Raw genomic sequence first — 8,422 nt, 5'->3', positions numbered from 1 at the left:
CAGCTGTTGGAGAAACACTACTTGTAGTTTTTGTTTGTTTGTTTTTTAGGTAAAAAGATGTCTGTCAAAGTGGAAACACTCGTATGTTACAAAAGTGCCTGTGAATCTTCAACTAAATAAATAATCAAATGTATTACCCTTGAAGATGCAGAATTTCATCTCTACTTCAAGCCCTGTTTTGCTTTGTTTCACTTGGCTTTTGGATATGAGGCAGCCCGGTCAGTGAATAGATGACTTCTTGGGCATTAGCTTTTTGTTTTTCCTTTCTTTTAATAAGGAGTTTACGTTCTGCCTGTCAGAAACTGGCCATTTCTAGGCTGCCTTTGCCTGACTCATTGTTTACAGTTGCGTCTGCCCCTTTGTCAAGAAGTCACTGGACTAACTCTTCGTGATTATTTAGCACGACCACCATTAGAGGTGTCTTTCCATCTTTGTCTTTTTCATTCATGTCGGCTCCTGCGTCGGTTAGCAGAGAGATGGCCCCTTGGTTCCCTGAGACCACAGACAGTCTCCTGAGTGAGGTCCATCCCGAGCCTGTGTCCACAACATCCGCCTCACAGCCATCCTTTGCCACCCCCTCAGCCACGTGGCACTGGCTCCGTCTGCAGTCCAGTGCCTCCTAGGTCTCCAGTGTCCCAAGAAGCGCCATGTCTTCAGAGATATTTCACAACATCTAGGTGCCCGCACAGCACGCAAGCATGAGACTGTCCTGGCCACTTCCGTTCCTCAGACTCACATCCGTGCCCTTGGTTGAGACCTAAAACTTTTAGGGCTCTGGCAGATGAAAATGGTTTTTATTTGGAAAACAGTATAATCTAAGTTGGAAAATGTCTATTCAAAAACTACCCTTTGTTGACATTCCCCCGCCCGCCCAGATAGGAACACCAGCCATCTCTACACCAGGAGAGACGAGGTCTGTGCACACTGCTGGTAGGCTACCTACGGCAGGAGCTGCGCAAACCGCAGGAACCCCACACACATTTGATGATGGATTCTGTGGTAGGCGCTCAGTGACTGTTGTTGACTGGCTGATGCACTGTGTTTAATTGTAACTGATTCTCAGTGTCTGTTTCTTCAATGTGAATTAGTATATTCCTGTCTCCCTTTTTCATTGAGTATGGAATTCTCATAACTGTCCATCTAATGGAACAGATATCTGAAAAGCTTTTGTTTTCAAGTGTTATAAAATGTCGCAGTTTCCCAGGCTTACAGAGTTTTCATAATCAGTTCTGTAATGTTGCTAAGAACATCCCCACATTTCAGTAACACTGGCAGGTTTCCACACCTTCTTCCCTTTCCTTGACTTAATTAAGATCGTTTCATACTGAGACTGGAAGAGAAAGACCACGGTCTTAGGTAACAGCACAACAACTTCACCATAAGCCAACACTAGTCAGAAACACTCACTGTAGCATACTACAGCTGGCCACCTCACAGAGTGTCTCACCAGCTGGGCATGTCATCTCCTTCAAGACCACGAGGCTAGCCCTTAATGAGGCTGCTTATGTATTACACATGAGAATGTGCAGCGATATTTCCTCTCTGGTGCAAGTTTACTCTAGCCCATCCTTTACATTCTTCCCTGGAATAAGCATGTTAAGTCCCAACTAAATAAAAATCCTGCCGTGGCTTGCAATGATATGACTTCTTAGATGGGCATACCTGGTTTTACGGGTAAGGATCCAAGTCTGTGTTCTAGCCTCATCTCCCAACGCAACCTCAGATAGTCCACGGAGCCTCAGACTGAGCTACTCATGATGATGGTACAGTCTGTTCTCTTGGCCCAAATGTTCTCCTTCTCCTTCTTTGGTAAATTTCTGCTTATTTTCAGCTCAAATATTGACTGGGAAGCCTTCCCTTTTTTTCCTCGAATTGGTTACTCTCTCTTTTATGTGCCCCTTATAGAATCACATTGTCATGAACAGTTATTTGCCCGTTCTCCTCACCAACAGTCAAAATTAGCGCTTACACGGTCTGTCCAGTCCCAAGCACGGATGCTTGAATATCATGAAGGCTCTTCAATGTTTCATGAATGGGTGGCTCGTGTTAATAGTTCTATTTTGGTGTTATTTCATAAAATGTTACTCCTTTATATCTGGGACACTTTTCTTAAAATATTTTATTAAATAAAATAGCATACAATTTGAAATGCTTCTTTTGTCTTAAGAACTTGAAGTCAACACATGAATGTAGAATTGTAAAAAGAGAAAAGATTATGAATAATTATCAGCCTGTCCCATGACTGTGGACCACGCTGTACGTCAGTATGGAAGAGTGCTCTCTGCAAGTCACAGAAGAGGCACCAGTCCTCTAGAGAAGCAATACAATATCCTTTTCTAGGGTTTAGGAACCTTGAAAGTCACAAAAGTCTTCTTCCTGGCCAAATGAAATCTTTCTTAATGAAGTTTAATTCTGTTTCTTGGTTCATTCCTCAAGGGTAATGGATAGTGGCTGATTCTCATCCATCAATTAACAAATAAGCAAGTACTATTTATTGAGTTCTTACTGTACGGTCACCAATGTAATTGCAAAATTGGGAAATATAAGATGTAGAAGACATGATATTTCCTTCTGCAGTTTCCATTTTTTTAAAGAGATAGATGCTCCTTGGAAAAAAATCATACATTCATTAATCCAAAAATATCTATTCTCTTCCAAAATACACCCTTCCTATTCTGAACACTTGCACCAGAATGTCATGAATTGTGTTTGAAGCATGGATGCTGACCATATTCTGTAGCTGCAGTAAAAGTCATGGGTGTTAGAGTAGCATTAATTGTTGCATGTATCAGTTATCTGTTGCCACAATAATACTACATAACAAACATCCCCAAATGTAGTAGATTAAATCAACAATGATTTATTATTACTCTCAAATTTATGAGTAAATTGGTTCTGCTGGACGGGGCTCAGGGAGGCTCACTCCATGTATCTTCAGTTAACTGTAGGTTGTCTAGGTGACTGCTGATATTGACTGGGCTCGCTTACTCATCTAGGCTCTCACCTGAGACAAATGGCAAATGGCAAGGCTTTGTTTAATGTGTCTCATCCTCAGGCAGTCTAGCCTGGGCATGTTGACATGTCATCAAGTCAAAGGCAGAGGGGCAAGGTGGAGAGAGAAAGACCAGAAATGTGCAAGGAGTTTTTCAAAATTTAACTTGAATCACGTTTGTTCCATGGGCAAAACAAGTAACTTGGCCAGATTCAGCATCAGAGAATACACTAAAGGGCATAGATACAGAAAGACATGAAAGGTTTGTCCACTAATACAATCAATCTGCCACACTAAAGTAGCTAATCACTGAGAGGTAGGTTCTGAGCCAAAGTGACCAGAATGCTTACGTTAAGACTATTTTAATCCTTTGCCACTTTAAATGCATGAGGTGTGTGAGACTGAGCTAATTTTGATTAAACAGATGATGACGACGGGTGTGACTGCCGAATCACTACTGCCCCAGGAGCATCCCTGTAACAAGTGAGCTTTTCTGGGCAAAGATAGAGGCTGTAGGAATACAGTGAACCCACCCATATCACAAATCTATTTTCAAAATTCACGTCTAAACTACAGTAATAAAGATATTTCTCTGCTCCAGCTGCTGCCTTTCCGTGCTCTTTGGAAGACTAATTTCCTATTATCACACTTTGTTGAGGGGCCATCATGCCTGAAAGGCCTGAGTTATTGCCATTTTTCAAGTTACATATGGTCATGGGTTGAATGGTGTCCTCCAAAAAGATGTACTGAAGAGCTAACCTTTAGTACTTCAGAATGTGGCCTTATTGCGAAGCATGATTATTGTAGATGCAGTTAGGATGAGGTGACACTGGAGTGGGTAGACCCTGACTTCAGTACGACTGGTGTCCTTATAAGAAGAAGACAGAAATACAGAGAGGAGAATTCCATGTAAAGGCACAGAGGAACACAAGGAGGGGATGACAGAGGCAGAGACTGGAGTCAAAGAGCGCCAAGGATTGCCAACAACTACCAGAAGCTAGGAGAGGGGTATGCAACGGACTCTCCATCCGAGCTCTCAGAAGGAACCAACCCCTGCCAACAGTTGGAGTTCAGATTTCTAGCCTCCAGAATGAGGGAATACATTTCTGTTGTGTTACCCATCCAGTTTGTGGATGTGGCTTTGGAACTGGGTCATAGGCAGGATTGGCCCCAGGAAAGCTGTTCTGGTCCTGGTACCAGGGTCTGAAGCTCTCCAGAACTAGGACCCCGCTGACTCTTCCTCTTCTGTGACCAACTCTCTAGGTATGGCATAGCCTCTAAAAATTTCAAAACTCACATCTATTTAGCCCATTCTCCCAGGATTTTTGGAGCCAATCACTGTGCACCTGCATTTCCAAGCAAGTGCCAGCCCCAGCGATTCCAGGGTGACTGGCCCATCCTGTTTTTACTGTGACATTTTTGGCTACTATTCTGGCTTTAAAAATCACATATTTAATCTCTGAATGCCCTGAGAGGGCTGCTTGCTAACTATCCACCTAAGTCATTTTACCCTGTGTGGCTTTAAGCAAGTCCCACGTCCTGGTACAGCCTCTCAAGCCCTGTCGGCGCTGTAGAGGGTTTCTCTTCTCCAACCCCTTCAGCCTCTCTTACGAGCACCCCCAGGGGAGCCTGCTGGCGCATCTGGCTCTCTAGTTACCACTGGGGACCAGGATTCTTGTTTCACAACCACTGGAAGCTTGCACTTCTTTCTGTGTTCCCAAGGTGCCTAGCGCATTGCAGAGAATGTACTGGTGCTGTTCACTTCCTGATTAACAGGTTCTTGACCTTTTTGTCAGAGAAGCAGTTGTCATAAATCCATGGAGAACAGTCTCCGGAGGCTTATTGGAGGTGGTGAGGGGAGGCAAATTAAAGGGAGGCAAAGCCTTACACAGAGCTGGCAAGGCAGCTGTCTTTACGCTCCAGTACTGTCGGCCCCAGTCGACCAAAGGGCCCTGGAATGATTTCCATGAGTCACTTGTCAGTGATGTTTGAGAGATGCTGAGTTCTCACAGGTAAATGGGAGGTCGAACACCTTGGGAAGCTGGCCCAGGAGTCATGTTACATAGTCTAAGTATTAACTCTCTGTTCCAGTTGTAAAGCGTAGAGCCCAGAAGGACTAGGAGTGGGGACGGGAGGTGTCAGGTGTGGGGAAGTGGATTAACAATCCCCCTTTGTCCCAGTAAGGGACCGCTGACTGACAGGACAAAGGTGGTCAATCCGCAAGAAGGAATCAAAAGTCCAAAGATAGAATGAGATGTGGGAGAACAAATTTTGGCAATGTCTTCAGGCTGATCTATGGTAGGAGAAATTGGGGTATTTCTTTCCCCATTGTCACTCTGACAAGGGGCATGTATGTTTGGATTTCTGCTTCGTTCGTGAAAGCTTTTACACTACAGGAAATACACTATGAATATTTAAAAAATTTTTTTTGACAGAGCTCAGGGAGCTTTTCACAGAAGCAATTACAACATCTTTAGCTTTGATCCATTCCCTTGCGATGTTTGGTTTTAAATCAGACACTCTATAAAAATAGCAAGCAAATTTCACAACCGCCGATATACATTTTAAAGTGTAAATGTTCTTAATCATATTTAAGATAAATCAAGGTTAGCTTCATTTTTCAAGTAAAAAAATCCACTATAAATATGAATATATTTTGATTGGGAATAATTAAAGGACTTTTAAGCAAATCAGAGTATTTTTATAGCAACACAAAACTTCACTATAAGAAAAGTACTTTTTGGGGCCAATGTTTTCCTTCATGTTTAAATATGAAGGAACACTACATCTCTGAAACAGCAGGTAACCCTCGAAGTCCTGACACTGCTTGACAAGGAAAACACCCAGTCATTTCAGGTTTGGACTGCTAGAGAATAATTTCACGAGGTTAAGACTCTGGAATTGAAGACCTCTGATTTAAAGGGATATTAGTGTTTGCCCAGGCCTCTGGCTTATGGAAACTGTGCTTCAAAACAAAATTACTCAAGTTGATGGAGAATCTGCCACTTGTAAACCTCAGGCAGCTAGGATGCTCCAAATACTTAGAAGAGCTGTGGTGAGTAACAGGCTCTTTGATATTCAGTCATTTCATCCTGTTGGTGAGTTAACCGAAAACTATTTTCCTAGATAGTCCAAGAAATTAGAAAATAACACCGAACATTTCTTGTGTGGTAATATCCCACCATCAGCCAAGAGATTGAAGACCTGTATCTCTAAAACTTCTTAGACCTCTTTAGTGGTCCAAGTCTAAAACTGCTACCCGGAAGATCACTAAGAATACGAACGTGCCTTGCTTTAGAAATTATAAAATAGGATGCAAATGTTTGCTAGACAGAGAAATGGATGCATTCTTCAGTGACTTCAGTCCCTTTGCTAACGTTAAACTGTGGATGCTAAGTAGGTGCGCCATTTCAGTCCGAAGGAAGACGGTTCCCCAGAAAAATCCCTCCTGGCTATTTTATAAGCCTAATACAGTTCTCTCTGTTTTCTTGACATTTGCTTTTGACACCCCCAACAGGTTTCTTACTATTGTTTAGGATCCCCGTGGAGTCAATGTGAAGGCAGAGTGAGAGGAGGAAGGAGTCCAGTTGTTAAGCAGTGGCCAATAAAGACGACCTACGTTCCCGCTCCCGATGGTTGGGCTCATCAACCCGGAGCGAGTCTGAGTAGGTCGTTGGTTGCAGAGAGCGTAAGACACAGAACTTGTCTACAGGAAAAGAATTTTCAAGAGGCTTTGGGAACAGTTTCTCCTACTGAAAGAAAGATGCTATCTCTGAAGGAAAGAAAAGGGAAAGCTTTAGAAATAAAGCGGAAACTCCCTCCTGTGCGTTTAGATGTTTAAATCTGCAGGTAAACAAGGCAGCAGGGAGCATCTGCACCCGGGCTGAGGAGCGAGGCAAGCCGGGGGGTATTGCCACTTGTTACTGCACTTGACATCAATTAAACCTGTTTAAATAAAGTGTTAGATTCCTTTTCTATTGCATGCAACATTTACATTCATTATGCCAAATGCCAGAACTGTTTTCTATAACCAAGTCACCTGTACTTATAATCAATTCATGCATTTTGGACACCCACAGGATAGGTCAGCAGGGGATGCTAGCATGCTCTGGTCTGTGCATGGGAAATTAAAATGCCCCGCTTGAGAGAGCTAGTCCTTCGTTTCCACAGCAGGTACCGCTCCTGGTTCTTTCTCCCCTGTGGAATCATTAGTGAGCAAGATTCCGCTATAACACACTGGGGTGAGGACTCAAGTCTTCTATTCTCTCAGCTTGTGGCCTGAAATGTTATTTCCTGGGGCTCTGACTCTGACCAAGGGCTGATGATTTCTGTAAATTCAAAGTGGCTCGGGCAGTTTCCTTCCTGTTTCTTCTCGGTCTCCTGTTATCTATGGATCTGCAATGCTTCTAACTTTGCACCCGGTAGATGGCAGTGGCAGTCACTCTAGAACCCAGGCCTTCCCGCTCCCTCCTCATTCCTTTTCCTTCCAGGTACCAGGACCCTCCTCATTCCTTTTCCCTGTCAATCCCTGCACATGCCGACGGCTGGACCTGGAAAACTATTCCTTCCTCACTTTGCTTAGTTTCCTCAATTGTATCTTCCCAGGGGCCCATGAATCTTTTTTTCATAGGACAGACACGGCACAATGACCATTACACAATTGTGGTGTGATTATTTGTCAAATCCCATTTCTCCAATTAAAATACGAGACTCTGAGGGACAGGGCTGTGTCCGTTTTGGTCTCCCAACCTATCTCAGGGTCTCCCATCCATCTCGGAGGGCTTGGCATAGAGAACAAATATGTGTAGAATAAATGAATACATAGGTGGAGGGGATGAATGAATGAAAATAAACCCCACAAATATTGGATCCATTTTTTTTTGTCTCAAATTGTTCTTCCGCTTTTAATGTCCTCTGGTTTTTTGATTATCCTTCTTCCCATCATTTGAGAGAGGTCCAGTCCCAACTCCTGCATGAAATTATTTTTAACTATTAAATCCTCACCTAATCTTTTTTTACCCCCAAATTTCACATATCGTGGATAAGCATGCCTTGCATTTGTGATAGTTTTTCCCCTCACATCTGTAGAATCTGTCTTCCCTGACAGACTGTAGGTTTAGGATGACACAGAGATATTTCCTACCATGTTAAGCACAGTGCCCGACACACAGAAGATGCAAATATATCTGCTGTATTTCTGGAATCATTGAGATTCTGTCTCAAACTGTCTGAAGCAATACACTTGTGTCTATGAGGATAAATACTCTTAAAAGAATGTATTGGGTTGAGTGTGGGAAGAAGGATGAAGATAGTGGCCCAGTGAGAAAGAGTGCCTCTGTCTAAGTCCAACCAGGAAAAGACAGACCACCAATTATTCTAATAACTGAATGCAGGGAATTGGTTAAACAGGTAGGAGAGAGCTGAAAAAGT

The 8,422-nt window shown here is 43.0% G+C and overlaps 1 pseudogene; it reads right to left on the bottom strand.

Annotated features, from left to right (window-relative positions):
- Positions 1–219: 219 nt before the first annotated feature.
- On the bottom strand, positions 220–7,467 carry LOC102517309 (annotated as a pseudogene).
- Positions 7,468–8,422: the final 955 nt, after the last annotated feature.

The sequence above is a fragment of the Camelus ferus genome, chromosome 26, assembly GCF_009834535.1.
Source record: "Camelus ferus isolate YT-003-E chromosome 26, BCGSAC_Cfer_1.0, whole genome shotgun sequence".
NCBI classification, from domain to species: domain Eukaryota; kingdom Metazoa; phylum Chordata; class Mammalia; order Artiodactyla; family Camelidae; genus Camelus; species Camelus ferus.
This window is presented reverse-complemented; position numbering and strand designations above follow the sequence as displayed.